Below are 17,392 nucleotides of genomic sequence, written 5' to 3'. Positions count from 1 at the left end.
ATTTAATGTTTTATCCTGCCCCAAATGCCCAGCCATAGGATTGATGAGCTGCATGGAATAAAAGTTCCCTACAGCTCTTTGGGACCAACTACTGTGTTATCTCTTTCTTAGTTTGAGTGTCCTGCATCACTCAATATAGCCTATCTTTAATAATACAAAAGTACAGGAATGGGAGCACAACATTGGTTTGGAAGATATGGCTGTTAATTATTTTCACTTAGTCAAAGCATGTTTCAGACTCATCACATGCTGCAACAATGGGAAATCCCTTAAGGGATTCCCCAGAGAAGGAGGAGAGCTCTCCCCATTCTTTGTGTCATCATGATGTGGAGCTGATTGCACTGGGGCTGCCTCCCCAGCTAACGTTGCAGTGGGATTCCCCCATGATGTGCTACTTCAGGACCCACCCACTACTATTTGTTTCGTTAAGGTTTAAAACCCTGGCCCATCTGTTCCCAGGATCAGTGGGTGGGTAAGGCTCAGCCTAACCGCCACCTCCACACTATGTTTTTCTCTCTGGAAGCAAATAGTGACAGACATTAGCATTTGTGAATGTCCCCATGCACACATTTGACCTCAACTAGTCATGCATGTCCCAGTGCCCCATATTGAATCAGACTTTGATGCATGGTCTGATGACAACCCGAATCCACCAAAGCCTGATGTGTACCTACTTAAATACTCACCGGTATGCGGTACATTCCAGCTCAATCTGGATCTGAATTGCTCCAATGCTATCACATCAATGACTCCCTCGATGTTGCAGTCTTCTGCCCTCAACCACCAGTGGCAGGCATCCCACAGCTGCTGGCTGTAGGTGAAGGCCCGGCCGACCTCCTCCAGCGTCAGTGCATGGAAGCACTATCAGTATTGCTCTGGGGAGCGGCCAACTCACTGCAAGACTGTGCACTTGAGATCTATGTATTCCAGCCGGTTGTCTGCAGGCAGCTGCTGAACCACGAGTTGCATTTTGCTGGTCAGGAGTGGTAGCAGGCGGACTGCTCGCTGCTCATCTGGCCACCCCTACACCTCCCCGACTCACTCAAAGAGCTCCAAAAAGGCCTCCAGGTCACCATGCTGCTCCATCTTTGTAAGGGTGATGTGACGGAACCCCGCAGACTCTGGTTGGGGCACCTGCTGGAGTGATGAGGTGCAGGAGCATCTGGCGGTCATCTTGTTGGGCCTGCAGCAGGGCCTCGAATCACCGCTCCTGCTCAGTCCACATCGCAACCAACACCTGGTGCTGGTTTTCTTGGGTGGTGGTGAGCACATGGACAAGTTCCTTGAATGGGGAAGACGACATAGAGATGGTTCCCTTTCAGTGGCCCAGGTTTTCGCACCAGTGTAACAGTTCCCTGACAGGGGTGGATGCTGAAAAGACAGGCAGGTGGGTTCAGATTCACCTTTGGTTTTATTTAAACCAGAAAGCAAAACAAAACATGCTTTTCAGCAGCCTAAACTGAAGAATTGACACAACCAACAGAAAACAAACAAGTGTAACTCCAGCCAGGAGTTAAAAAAAACACCTCTCTCTGCTCCTCCCCCCTTTTATCTGCTCTGCATTACTGTACACAAACACACAGACACAGCACATTTATTAACAATAGGTGCTTCCACTCACCTACCCGGGTTTTGCTCTCCATTCACAAAGCAGCACTCAACCATGTCCCTACTGCCACACTGGCCTACCTCCAAAATATACAGACCTGGACAAAATTTGTTGGTATGAGAAAGATAACCCACAACTATCTCTGAAATACCTTGAAACTGACAAAATTTAATGTCATCCATCATTGTTTTATTCCATATTCTTTGCTTTTGATTCAACTGAATATTTTACAAACCAAAACAAATGGAAATGGCATAGACAAAAAATGATAATACCCTGAACTTAATATTTTGTTGCACAACCTTTAGCAGCAATCACCGCTAACAAGTGATCTCTGTAGCCTTCAGTGAGACTTCTGCATATGCCAACAGGTAGTTTGTCCCACTCTTCCTGTGCAAACTGCTCTAGCTGTCTTATGTTTGAAGGGTGCCTTCTCCACACTGCATGTTTCAACTCTTTCCAGAAATGTTCAATAGGATTCAGATCAGGGCTCATCGAAGGTCACTTCAGAATAGTCCAATGTTTTCTTCTTCGCCATTCTTGGATACTTATTGCTGTGTGTTTTTGTCTCTTTATCCTGTTGGAGGACCCATGACCTGCAACTGAGACAGAGCTTTCTGACACTGGGTAGTACATTTCACTCCAGAATACCTTGATAGTCTTGAGATTTCATTGTGCCTTGCACAGATTCAAGGCACCCAGTGCCACACGCAGCAAAGCAGCCCCAAATAATCACCAAGCCTCCTGTGTATTTCACAGTAGGTATGGTGTTCTTTTCTTTAAAAGCTTCATTTTTTTTCTAGTGCGGACATAGAACTGATGTGACCTTGCCAATATGCTTAAGTTTTGTCTGATCTCTCCACATTTAAGTTTTTCTTTCAACAATGGCATCCTCCTGGGTCTTCTTCCATTGAACCCATGATCATTCAAAAAGAGAGTGATGGTACAAACAGACATTGATGTACCTTGACCTTAGAGTTCAACTTTTATCTCTTTGGAAGTTGTCCTTATGTCTTTGTCTACCATTGGCACAACCCTTCTCTTCAATCTGTGATGGATTTTCCTCTTGCAGCCCCATCCATGAAAGTTGGCTACAGTCCCAGGAAACTTAAACTTCTTAATCATATTTGCAACTGTAGTCACAGAAACGTCAAGCAGCTTGGAGATGGTCTTATAGTTTTTGTCTTTACCATGCTTGTCTGGAATTTTCTTTCTGATCTCCTCAAACAACTCCTTCTTTTGCTTTCTCTGGTCCATGTTCAGTGTGGTGGACATAACGATACCAAACAGCAGAGTGACAATGTTCATCCCTTTAAATAGACTGAATGACTGAATAAAAGATTGAAGACACCCATGATATGAATTAAGGTTAAAAAATGAGTTTGACATGTCAGCATAATCCCATTAATTATAATATTTTCATGGAATACCAATAAATCTGTCCAGGCTATTTTAGAATGTCTTTGCAAAATAACCAATAAATCACTTCTCTTCACACTTTTTTTTTTTTTGCTTTACTCTATGACAGGCATGCAAGTATACATGAGAAAATTACTTTTAATTTCATGACTTTTCAGGAGGAATAAAGCATTGTTTCAATGAGCTGTAAGGGTACAAAGAAATTTGTCCACGTATGTAAGTTTACGAAAACCCTATGAACAATAAAATTGAATGTTATTTATTTATTTAGTTAGTTAGTTAGTTTTATTTAAGCCAAGGACTACAGATTATTTATGCCATTTATGTTCAGGTTGGATGTCAGTTTCTGGAGTACACCAGTCTTTCTGAGATATTGTAGACAGGAGCCTTACCTTGATAACTGAGACTTAAGCCTTACCTTAATAATTGGGAGCATTGCCCAGATGGCCACTGACTGTACAGACTTGCCTGGATGACCTTTCTCTAGTCCATAAACAGCAAACTTGCAGGAATTTTGGAAACTGCCATGATCCAGCCCGGAACTTCCAAATCCTGATCTGTGCCTTTGCACTCCGCTCAACATTTTTCCCCGTTCTCTCCACACTGCATTAGCACACCTACTACAGTGGTGCTTGAAAGTTTGTGAACCCTTTAGAATTTTCTATATTTCTGCATTAATATGACCTAAAACATCATCAGATTTTCACACAAGTCTTAAAAGTAGATGAAGAGAACCCAGTTAAACAAATGAGACAAAAAAAGATACTTGGTGATGTATTTATTGAGGAAAATGATCCAATATTACATATTTGTGAGTGGCAAAAGTATGTGAACCTCTAGGATTAGCAGTTCATTTGAAGGCGAAATTAGAGTCAGTTGTTTTCAATCAACGGGATGACAATCAGGTGTGAGTGGGCACCCTGTTTTATTTAAAGAAGAAGGATCTATCAAAATCTGATCTTCACAACACATTTGTGGAAGTGTATCATGGCACGAACAAAGGAGATTTCTGAGGACCTCAGAAAAAGCATTGTTGATGCTCGAACAAGGCTGGAAAAGGTTACAGAAACTGACACATAGACAACCATTCACACTCACATTCACACCTACGGTCAATTTAGAGTCACCAGTTAACCTAACCTGCATGTCTTTGGACTGTGGGGGAAACCGGAGCACCCGGAGGAAACCCACGCGGACACGGGAAGAACATGCAAACTCCGCACAGAAAGGCCCTCGCCGGCCACGGGGCTCGAACCCAGGACCTTCTTGCTGTGAGGTGACAGCGCTAACCACTACACCACCGTGACGCCCAGCACACAAGTCATTCTACCAAAGAATAGTTAAAGAAGAATAAAGTTAATGTTTTGGAATTGCCAAGTCAAAGTCCTGACCTTAATCCAATCAAAATGTGTGGAAGGACCTGAAGTGAGCAGTTCATGTGAGGAAGCCCACCAACATCCCAGAGTTGAATCTGTTCTGTCTGGAGGAATGGGCTAAAATTCTTCCAAGCCAGTGTGCAGGGCTGATCAACAGTTACCGGAAACGTTTAGTTGCAGTTATTGCTGCACAAGGGGGTCACACCAGATACTGAAAGCAAAGGTTCACATACTTTTGCCACTCACAGATATGTAATATTGGATCATTTTCCTCAATAAATAAATGACCAAGTATAATATTTTTGTCTCATTTGTTTAACTGGGTTCTCTTTATTTACTTTAAGGACTTGTGTGAAAATTTGATGTTTTAGGTAATAATTATACAGAAATATAGAAAATTCTAAAGGGTTCACAAACTTTCAAGCACCACTGTGCATGTTTGTCATCAGCCACTCTATATAAATGCATCAAGGAGATTCACTCAGCTCAGATAAATTCTCGACATAAGTTTTATCTAGCTCATGTTCATGCTTATGCTCTGTTCCTTGACTTTATTTATGTTTCTTGGATAATGATTTTGCCTGCCATTTTTTGGGACCTCTTGCTGTGACTTTGGCTCGTGATTTTGTTTATGTTTTGGATTCCAACTTTGTCTGCCATTTTTTGGGACTTGTTGCCATCTTCCTGGATTTCACTAAGTGGGTTTTGGACTGTGCTGCTGTGCCTGTCACCTGCCTGCCCTCCTCACAAGCCTACTCCTCAGGTACATGTCTGCTCATTTCCTGTAGTTGCACATTGGTCCTGTCTCTTTCTATGGCCTTTGGGTCATGACAGAATTTATCCACCACATCGTGGACCCAGCAGACTATGATGCACTCAAATCATTGTTAACTAAGCAGGGCTCAGTTCTGGGATCTCATCAACAATAGATCATAGATGTTTGCCAAACCATGTCCTCCATCACCAATACCCTACAAACACTCTCCTCACAGATGGAGAGGCTCCAGGCTTCGATTGCAGGCTGACCAGCATCAGCTCTAACTAGTCATGCAGCCAATCTGACCATACACCCACCATGAGCCTCGACTACCTGCTCCACAGCCATATGATGGTGTGCCCGGAACATGCCATTCATTGCTCTCACAGTGATCCTTGACCATGGAACTTCAGGCATCTGCTTTTCCATCTGAGAGCCCCCGAGTAGCGTATGTCATTACGCTTTTAACAAGAAAAGTGCGGGAGTGGGGAACAACTGTTTGGGATGCCAGGGCACACTGCTGCTTGAGTTTCAGGGAATTCTCTGAGGAGGTGCAGAAGGTTTTTGACCATTCCCCCATGGGAAGGGAGGCAGTGGGGCTAAAGCAAGGTGCCTGCTCTGTTCATGATTATGCTATCAATTTCTGGACTCTTGCTGCAGCAGTAGACTGGAACACAAGCGCCTTGTATGATGCCTTCTTTTGTAGACTAAATCGTGCTGTCCTGGATGAGATTGCACCTCATGATCTTCCTGACACCCTGGAGCACTTGGTCAACCTGGCCAGTTGGGTGGACAGGCATCTTCTGCTGCACAACCAGAGAAGGGACCGGAGATGGAGCCAAAAGGCTGAACCCAGAACCATCACCCCTTCATCACAAGGTGCCGCCCCAGTAGTCAGAGCCCATGCAATTAGGCAGAACCCGGGTAACTCCCGAGGAAAGAAGCTGCTGTCGAGAAACTAATTCCTGTTTTTATTGTAAACAGTCTGGACATTTCATCTCCCACTCCCCAGTAAAATGCTGCCTACCAATAGATGTGGGGATATGGGTGGGCATCTCTACATACACTTCCCCTACTGTTAAAATAACATTGACTATTGAGATTACATTCCAGAACAAGGTCCAGTCTGTTCAAGCTGTCATTTATTCTGGTGCAGCCCAGGGCTTTATCAAGAATTCCTGGGCAGAAGAAATGGGCACCCCTTTGCATCAGCTAGATTGCCCCTTTGTCACCCAAGCTCTGAACAGGGCTGAACTCAGCCCCATTTCCTGTGTCTCTAACCCTGTTACTTTGAAGGTTTCTGGTAATCACGTTGAATCAATTTCATTCTATGCCATGAATGACTCCATAGAGTTTATTGTCCTGGGTCTTCCATGGTTACACTTCCACAACCCCCACATTAACTGGAATGATAGGACCATTCTCTCTTGAAGTACTCTTTGTCTGGCCTCCTGTCTATCATCTTCTCAGACTCTGTCCCCTTTTGTCACCAGTCCTAATGAGACTATTGATCTTTCTAATGCCTCTCCCAAAAACCTGGACCTTTGTGTGGTGTCCAGTAAGGTTTGCACCACCTCCCTTCCTCCACACCAACCTTACGATTGCACCATAGAACTGTTATATAGAACCACACCCCCCAGGGGTCATAGCTACTCTCTTTCTCTCTTGGAGCAAAAGTCCATGGACAAATACACCTCGGAGTCTCTAGCGGCTGGCATCATTCGCCCATCATTCTCTCCAGCTGGAGTAGGGTCCTTCTTTGTGGAAAAGAAAGATAAGTCCCTCAGGCCCTACATTAACTATTGGGGAATTAATGCTATCACTGTCAAGAACTGCTATCCCTTATCACTCCTGTCCACTGCCTTCAAATTACTTTGGGGTCTCAGCTCAGTTTTTTTTTTAACCATAATAGACCTCCACAACGCTTACCACCTGGGATGAATAAGAGAAAGCAACAAACGGAAGACAGGGTTTAGCATGCCTACAGGCCACTATGAATATCTGGTTCTTCTGTTTGGGCTCACTAATGACCCCTCTGTCTTTCAAGCCCTGATCAACTATATCTTGTGAGATTTAATTAGCCAGTTTGTCTTTGTTTACCTTGATAATATCCTCATCTTCTCCCCCACACTGGAGATCCATCGGTTCCATGTCAGACAGGTCCTGCAACAACTTTTAGAGAACCAACTCTTCGCCAAAGTGGAAAAGTGCAAGTTTCATGAGCACACCATGTCCTTCTTGGGCATTGCGATTTTCCCCTCGGGCGGTCCAAATGGACCCTGACAAGGTCAAAGCAGTCCTCAAGTGGCCTGTTCTCTCTTCCCATAAGGAACTGTAGTGCTTTTGGGGTTTGCTAATTTTTACCAAAGGTTCATCAAGAACTATATCACCATTGCCTCTCCTCTGACCAAATTCACATCCTCCAAGCACCCCTTCCCTTGGACCGATCATGCTGAGAAAGCTTTCTCTTCTCTTCAGAGCAGGTTCACCACAGTGCCAGTTCTCATCATCCCAGACCCCGCCATTCAGTTCATTCTTAAAGTGGACTCCTCTGACACTGGTGTTGGGGCTGTTCTGTCCCAGAGGTCAGCCAAGGATAACAAGGTACACCTCTGCACATTCTTTTCTCATCACATGACCCCAGCAAAATGCAACTATGGCATTAGGGATCACAAATTGCTTGCTATCAAGCTGGCTCTAGAAGAATGGAGGCATTGGTTGGAGGGGACTGAGAGTCCATTTATCATTTGGACAGACCATAAAAATCTCGACTACCTCAGCACTGCCAAATGTCTCAATGCATGCCAAGCCAGATGGTCACTGTTTTTCTCCCACTTCAACTTTGTGCTCTCCTTTACACCTGGCTCTAACAATGTCAAGCCAGATGCTCTTTCCAGGCAGTTTTCTCTGGATTCTCAGCAAGACACCACTGAGCCCATCCTCCCTGCCCATTACCTCATGACCACTGCCCAACTCGACATAGACACTACTGTCCAAAACGCCATGTTCAGCAATCCAGGACGAGGCAATGGCCCACCCAACTGTCTGTATGTGCCCCCTTGTGTGTACTCCCAAGTACTTCAGTGGGGGCACAGCTCCTTCCTAGCCTGTCACCCTGGGGCAGCCTGGACCCTTATTGTCCTCAGGCAACTCTTCTGGTGGCTGACCATGCAGTGAGATGTTAGGACCTTTGTGGCAGCCTGTGATGTATGCTGGGTCATTCTATGAAATGGGTGCCTTTTCCACTTTGCAATTTTCAAAATTTTCATCAAGGGCAAACTTTTTTTTTTTAAAGACATCCACATTGTGAAAGACATTAAACCTCCCCAAAAAACCCCCCCAAAAACATATTTTCCCACCTCATGCATTAAATCCTTCTTAATATTATCCTTTTCATTAAGACCTGGGAGTCATTTTTGTACCACCCCATAATGGACAAGATACATACATTTGAAATTTAATACATAAAATATATATATTTTTTTAAATGTAGTGTTTTCCTACGAATAAAATGTCCTTTTTTGAAACTAAAAATTGTAAACTTGTTAATTAATGAGGTGTTTTATTTTAGATTTTTAACTTTTAAATATGATTTTCACATGTCAGTGGTCTTATTATTTAAACAATACATGATATTTTACTTCATATTGTCAAATAAAAGTTACATATATTGGAATAGTCCACTAAATAAGAACATTATTCCACATTAATTTGTGGGGCATTTTATTCCCTTTCCATCATTAAAAAAAGACACTGTAATGGGGTGGTAACTCATGTGATGGGGTGTTAAATCATGTGATGGTTTGACTTTGACTGTCTCTGTCATTTCTTGGTTTTTGCCTTCATTTAACATTAACTTTATTCATTCTGGATATAAATATGGACATGATATGACTTAATGATGCAAAATCCAATGTATATATCAAAGTATTTATTAATACAACAGAATGAACAAGTGTAAATATGCTGGAATTAAACGAGCAAACACTGGCCATTCAAAATGTCAATAAAACACCATGAATTCAAAAATCCTCCTGGACATACATTTTCCTGCTGCATGTTGCCTAAAACACAGCAAAAATAAATAAATAAATAAATAAATAAATAAATAAATAAATTAGGGGGTCAGTCATCAACAATAGGCTGGCTTCTTATTCTCAACTAGGCTACTGTCCATTTATTTTCAATCCTAACTAAATACTAGCCTGACCTTGAAGGTCGTGCCTGCTGCACTGGCTGTTGGACATTATCAGGATTCTGAGGTAGGGTGTCAAGAGCCTTCACCCTAGCCTTTGCCTCCTTTCTCCTTTTGTTCTGTTGGCTCCATTTTTAGCTGACATTTGTGAATGAGTGAGTGAGTGAGTGAGTGAGTAACTGACTGACTGAGTAAATTATTCTGAGTGAGTGGGTGGATTAGAGAGATAATATGAGAGTGACTGAGTGGGTGACTGAATGAAAAGTACAGAGAGTGGGTGGATGACTGAGTGAGTGAGTGAGTGAGTGGATTAGAGAGATAATATGAGAGTGACTGAGTGGGTGACTGAATGAAAAGTACAGAGAGTGGGTGGATGACTGAGTGAGTGAGTGAGTGAGTGAGTGAGTGAGTGAGTGAGTGAGTGAGTGAGAAGGATAGAAAGTGGGTGGGTGAGAGAGAGACATAAGTGAGTGACATAGTGAGTGGGTGGATGAGAAGATGGAGCGTGGGTGAGAGGTAGGAGGTGGTGAGAGGGTGAGTGAGTGGATGGGAGAGATAGGGAATGAGTGAGTGAAAGAGTGCATGCGTGAAGATGAGTGAGAGATGAACCAAGGGTAAACAGAAAATAAAGTGATATTATCCTACATCAAAAACATTAATAACACATGCCCTTGACCTTTCCTACTCTAGGCAGACATTATATCTTATACATTTAGGCTCCAATTTAATCCATTTTCAAATTTAAATGGCAACAAGAACCACCCTATCACACCCTTTACTACCCTGTCACAATACAAAGTGTTATGGGGTGGTATGTGACAGGGTGATAAATTTTACCCTAAAATGGCCACAGCTCACCATGTGGTCAACTAGCTGAGCTAGCATATAGCCTATTCAATCTAAAATATTTTTTTTATATTAAAAGTTAAAAATAATTAAATTAAAAGTTTCCCTATCTATTATGCATGATGGGGTGGTAAGGTTAAGCTTGACAGACCCTGTCTAACATATAATAACAGCAAATAAATAATGTCAAATAATGTGGGAACTTGCTTGCTTTTGAACTTGGCTCCTGCAAGGGTTCAAATGATGTCACTTTCTGTTTGTGATGTCATTTAAAGCAACAGTGCATTTTTTATAGGCAGAAAATGTAAGTGTGATGGGGTGGTAAGTCAAACTGAGGGACACCCACAAATCATAACTTTTGAACAAAAATTAATGTTTTTATTTTGAAAAAAATTATTACAAGGGACATAACTTTAATCCTGAAAATAATAAAAGTTTGATTTTTTTTTTTATGTTTGAATGTTAGATGCAAATTCCATGTAGGCTATTGCAGACATGGCTAAATCGGCCATGTCCTTATTAAAAATTACTAAAATGTGTAGATTATTCTTTTAGAATATCATTATCTCATTTAGGGCAGCACGGTGGTATAGTGGTTAGCGCTGTCGCCTCACAGCAAGAAGGTCCGGACTCGAGCCCCCTGGCCGGCGAGGGCCTTTCTGTGCGGAGTTTGCATGTTCTCCCCGTGTCCGCATGGGTTTCCTCCGGGTGCTCCGGTTTCCCCCACAGTCCAAAGACATGCAGGTTAGGTTAACTGGTGACTCTAAATTGACCGTAGGTGTGAATGTGAGTGTGAATGGTTGTCTGTGTCTATGTGTCAGCCCTGTGATGACCTGGCGACTTGTCCAGGGTGTACCCCGCCTTTCGCCCGTAGTCAGCTGGGATAGGCTCCAGCTTGCCTGTGACCCTGTAGAACAGGATAAAGTGGCTAGAGATAATGAGATGAGATTATCTCATATATTATGTAATTAACAATGCTTCACTTGACAGCTTTGAACTTTTGAAACACATTTTGACTCATTTTTATGCCTTATGCATCTCATCAAATGTTGCAGACTGAAATGGCACCCGTTTCGTAGAATGACCCTGCTCCAGGAACAAGACTAGCAACCAATCTGCTGCTGGACTATTAAGACCTCTACCTGTACCGCGTCATCCTTGGTCCCACATTGTGGTGGATTTCGTCACTGGCCTCCCCAGCTCTAAGGGCAATACTTGCATCATGAAGATCATTGATCACTTCTCTAAGGTGTCTCACTTTGTTTCCCTCCCTAATCTGCCTTCCAATAAAGAGACGGCAGAACTGTTTATCTACCATGTGTTTCAGATTCACAGTCTGCCTATGGACATTGTGACTGACAAAGGCCCCCAGTTCTCCAGTCATTTCTGGAAAGAGTTCTGCAAGCTCATTGGGGCCATTCCCAGCCTCTCCTCAGGTTACCACCCCCAGACTAATGGGCAGACAAAGTGCACCAATCAGAAGCTGGAGGTCACTTTATGGTGATTGACATCCAGTGAGTCATCTTCCTGGAGCCAGGTGCACCTTTGGATCAAATACACCCACAACAGCCTTCCCTTATTATCCACTTGGCTGACTTCCTTCCAGTGTTGCCTCAGTTACCAGTCCCTTCTTGTCCCTGAACAGGAGGAGGAGGAGGCATCTGTTCCTTCAGCCCAAGCCTTTGTCCAATGCTGCCACAGAGTTTGGGCACGTGCCAGACATCACCTATTGCGTGTAAATCAAGCATATAAAAGGATGGCAGATTGACATCGCAAGCGGCTCCTGTCTACCACCCGGGACAAAAAGTCATGTTGTCCACAGCCACTCTCCTTCTCAGTGTCCCCTCATGCAAGCTGGCCCCCAGGTTTGTTGGCCCCTTCACTGTTTCTAAGGTCATTAACCCCATGACTGTTAGATTGGCATTGCCCAGGTCTATGTAGCAGCTCCACCCATATTTTCATGTCTCTCAGCTGAGACCCCTGGTTCCAGCCCCTTCTTCCCCCCTTCCAAGACCCCTCCCCCTCCCAGGATCATTGATGGAGGGTAGGCCTACATAGTTAAGAAACTACTAAAGGTCTGTTGAAGAGGTCGGGGACTAAAGTATCTGGTCAACTGGGAGGGCTATGACCCAGAGGAGAGGTGTTGGGTGCCAGGACGTTTCATCCTTGACTCTGCGGTCATCAGGGATTTCCACCACAAGAACCCAGGAGTCCTATCTGGATGCCCAGAGGCATCCTTGGGGGGGGGGTACTGTCACAATCCAGCCCATAACTTCCAGATCCTGATCTGTACCTTTGTTCTCCGCTCTGCATTTTTCCCCATTCTCCCCATATTGCATTAGCACACCTACTATGTGTTTGTCATCAGCCACTCTATATAAACAAACCAAGGAGATTCACTCAGCTCAGATAACTTCTCACTGTAAGTTTTGTCTGGCTCACATTCATGTTCATGCTTAGGTTCTGTTCCTTGACTTTGTTTACATTTCTTGGATTACAATTTTGCCTGCCATTTCTGGGACCTCTCACTGTGACTTTGGCTTGGGACTTTGTTTATGTTTTGGATTATGACTTTGCCTGCCATTTTTTGGGACTTGTTGCTGTCTTCCTGGATTTCACAAAGTGGGTTTTGGACTGTGCTGCTGCACCTGTCACCTGCCTGCCCTCCTCACAAGCCAACTCCTCAGGTATGCTTCTGCTCATTTCCTGTAGTTACACATTGGGTCCTATCTGTTTCCATGGCCTTTGGGTTGTGACAGAAACATATTTATTGAAGTGGTTTGGGTGGCGTTTATCCTGAAGCTTTAATTAAAACTTTATTCATGTGGAATGTGAATGACTACATCACTCTCATTCATTTAATTTCAGACAAATTTCACTCATAGTACTACACTGTTTCAGTGAACATATATGTTTATATCTCTAACAGAAATATGAAGGGATTTGCTGTTACCTTAAAGTATCTTTCACTTCATGAAAAAAAATGGATTTTCAGCCCCATGAATGCCCACAAACCTCACTAAATCCCAGCAGTTAATGGCTGTGAAATCCAAGTTTGCCTGTGCCATAAATTGTTGAGAATAAATCACGGGTGGGGGCGAGGAGTGTTAGTGTGGAGGGCAGAGTAGCAAAGGTGTGAATAACTGAATAGTCATGAAACTGCCTGGCTAGAACTCACTCCAACATTGTGAAACAGAGGTGATACTTAGATCAAAAGGTGCAGGCTATCTGCTGGTACCTCAAATAGTGAAGGCTACATCAGGGGGCAGAGCCTTTTCTTACAAAGCTCCACAGTTACGGAAAAGCCTTCCAAGTACTGTTCGGGAATCAGACACAGTCTCAGCGTTTAAGTCTAGGCTGAAAACATATCTGTTTATTCAAGCCTTTTGTTAATGGTGTTTATGAGGTAAAGGTGTAGATCTAGAGGGTCCTCAGACATAGTGTGTTTTGGTAAACTGGGATGTATGAATGCTGTCAGTCCCCACTCGCTTGCTCACTCGAGTTTGTTGACAGTGTAGTGGCTGGCTGCTTTATGTCCCCGGGGCTCCCTCATGCCTGTGTTACCTTCTGGCTCTCCCCTTTTAGTTATGCTGTCATAGTTAGTTGCCGGAGTCCCTGCTTGTACTCAGTGCAATATGTGTACTGTTCCTACTTATTCAGGTGACATTGGGCATACCTAACAACCTGTGTTTTCTTTCCTTCTCTCTCTCTCCCCAAATCTGTCCCTCTGAGTTACATGGAGTCAACAGGAAATCTTTTGGTGGAGAGGGTGGAGACCTTGGCTGGCTATCATAGCCTGCAGGGAATCGGCCATCAGACATTCTGTCGCATGTCCCAGACCTGGTGAAATGTAACTGAATTGTCTTGGCCAGCCCTAAGGGTCCCATCTGCATTCCATCATTGCTGAGGAGTGTGCTCCCATCACCCAGTCAAGCATCCAGCCAGAGCAGGTCATGATATTTTTTAACCATATTAACATGCCATTGTTGTGTATTATGCCTGATGTCAAGACTCTCGTCTCTGCGAGCCTACCACACAGACTTAATACTTGTGTCATTTTTAGGGCATACCTAACAACCTGTGTTTTCTCTCTCTCCCTCCCCCCCAATCTGTCCCTCTGAGTTGCATGTTGGTCCTGGGATTGAGATGCTGGCCTCTTCTGCCCCTTGGACCTGCCTGATCCATCCTGGTGCCCTGTGTCTGGTTGGAGTTTTATCGCATCACTCCTGTGGAGGACGGCCCCATGAGGACAGTTGAGGGTTACACCTGGAGGATGTGCTGGACTCTTACAGTAATGCTTTTATGGCTGAGGACTAGAGTTGACCTGCTAACTTTAGGACTGCAGTTGTCATGAACAGTTTTGCACTCAAGTTTCCATCAATGAAGAGTTCCAACATCAACGAAACTGGCTTCATGTTAAAACTGTTAATGTTATAGTCATGCTGTCTGTTGTTGCCCAAATGAGGATGGGTTCCCTTTTGAGTCTGGTTCCTCTCGAGGTTTCTTCCTCATGTCGTCTGAGGGAGTTTTTCCTTGCCACCGTCGCCACAGGCTTGCTCATTGGGGATAGATTAGGGACAAAATTAGCTCATGTTTTAAGTCGTTCAAATTGTGTAAAGCTGCTTTGTGACAATGTTTATTGTTAAAAGCGCTATACAAACAAACTTGACTTGACATGTACAAATTACACAAGAATCACAAGAGCAGACAGAGAAACCATCTGATGATGGAAGACATAACAACAATGAAAGAATTAGTAACAGCCTTGAGATTGACAAAGAACAATAAAGCTCCAGGCCCTGACACGATTAGCATTGAAATGATCAAAGCAGATGATCACATGAACGATATGTTACTGGATCTTTTCAATCATGCATGGAGAGCAGGGACAATACCCAAAGAGTGAAACCAGTCTGTGATTTGTCCTATCTTCAAAACCATGGGATATCCATTTGACTGTAAGAACTACTGAGAAATATCACTCATGAGTCATATTAGAAAGTTATATGAAAGGATACTTGAAAGGAGACTAAGAACCCAGGTAGAAAGTACTCTCTAAGAAAATGAATGTGGTTTCTGACCAGGGAGAGGAACAATAGACCAGATTGCTGCATTGAGGCTATACCTGGAGAAGAGCTGGGAGCATGCAATTGACCAGCATATCTGCTTCCTAGACCTGGAAAAAGCTTTTGAGATGATCCCAAGGGAAAAGACATGGAAGGTGAGAGAAGATGCTGGAACTAGCAAAAGACTACTTGTTTCTATCAAGAGCACATACAAACATCAAAGAAGCACTGTCTTAGGAGGAACTCCCTACTTCGATGTCAACACTGGTGTAAGACAAGGAAGTATCTGATCACCCCTACTGTTCATCATTTATCTCAACCCTGTGAGACTTAAAATAGAGTATGATGACTAAAAAGCTGAACGTTTTGGTTATGCGGATGACATTGCACAAACAGGAGTAAGTGTATCCAAACTTTTATGAATCACTGGGATCAAGAACTAACAAGAGCTGGACTAAAACTTAGTTACAATCAAACAGAGTACATGAAAGTTGGCAGGCAGCCAGGAGTGGCTGACATCAGCATAATTTGATGTTCCTTAAAGAAAACAACCAGCTTCTGTTGTCTCAGCTGCAAGCTCACATCAAACAACCTGATTGAAGATGAAATTAATAACAGAATAGACAAGTTTCCAAAAGTGTAAATGCACTTTACCCTCTCCAAAAAAGAACAGAAGATCCCCAAATGTGTCAGAGTGATACACCTCCATATTAAGACCAGTTCTCCTTTTTGGAAGTGAAACTTGGACACTGACAAAAAAAAAACTAAAAAGCAAAATCCAAGCAACAGAAACGGGACTCCTGTGTCTCATCCACAGGGTGACCAGAAGAGACAGGATAAGAAATAAAATCATTAGACAGTCACTGTTAGTAGAATCTGTACTCAAAATCTCATCTCATGATCTCTAGCCGCTTTATCCTGTTCCACAGGGTCGCAGACAAGCTGGAGCCTATCCCAGCTGACTACGGGCAAAAGGTGGGGTACACCCTGGACAAGTTGCCAGGTCATCACAGGACGTACTCAAAATCATCAAACAAAACCAATTAAGATGATACAGACATGTCTTGCTCATGCCAAGACAGAGACACCAAAACAGAGCTTTCCCCAAAAGTGCGGATATGCAGCATTCTGCTGTGCTGTGTGACATCAGTACTGCGCTGTCACTTGCGCGCACACACACACACACACACACACACACACACAAAAAAAAAATTTAAAAATGCACAGTACATTCCACACCTAAATATCTCCTATTCCCCTCTGAAAATGAGGATTAACTATATAAATAGGAAGATATAGGTCTAGACTATCCTGGTACTCAACCCAGAAGTGAAAATAAAGGATTTCATTGTGTGCACAGACTGCCATTCGCAACCCTACTTAAAACCACATTCTAGCCAGTGGTCACCAGATGGCATTGTTGTGTGATTTGACCTCAATTCTGTTCCAGGCATCCTGGAATTGAAAAATGAAGAGGCTTGCTCATCTCATTATCTCTAGCCGCTTTATCCTGTTCTACAGGGTCACAGGCAAGCTGGAGCCTATCCCAGCTGACTATGGGCGAAAAGGCAGGGTACACCCTGGACAAGTCGCCAGGTCATCACAGGGCTGACACATAGACACAGACAACCATTCACACTCACATTCACACCTACGGTCAATTTAGAGTCACCAGTTAACCTAACCTGCATGTCTTTGGACTGTGGGGGAAACCGGAGCACCCGGAGGAAACCCACGCGGACACGGGGAGAACATGCAAACTCCACACAGAAAGGTCCTCGCCGGCCATGGGGCTCGAACCTGGACCTTCTTGCTGTGAGGCGACAGCGCTAACCACTACACCACCGTGCCGCCAAGAGGCTTGCTATATTGTTCAATATTATGCATTTGTTTGTTGTGCAATAAAATTAAATATTTATCTGAATTGACTGTTTCCAGTGTCTATTTCAAATCTAATTTTGCCCTTTACATTTTTCCCCTTGCATTTTTGACAAGGTGAAAAAAAAATAGCAAATTTAATAACGTTGAATTGTGCCTAAATCAGCCCAAGATGCCACCAGAATGCACCATTTGAAGTCTCTAATTTCAAACTTTTCCAGGGAGGCATGCCTTGCAAAAGCATGT

The sequence above is a fragment of the Neoarius graeffei genome, chromosome 6, assembly GCF_027579695.1.
Source record: "Neoarius graeffei isolate fNeoGra1 chromosome 6, fNeoGra1.pri, whole genome shotgun sequence".
NCBI lineage: Eukaryota > Metazoa > Chordata > Actinopteri > Siluriformes > Ariidae > Neoarius > Neoarius graeffei.
This window is presented reverse-complemented; position numbering follows the sequence as displayed.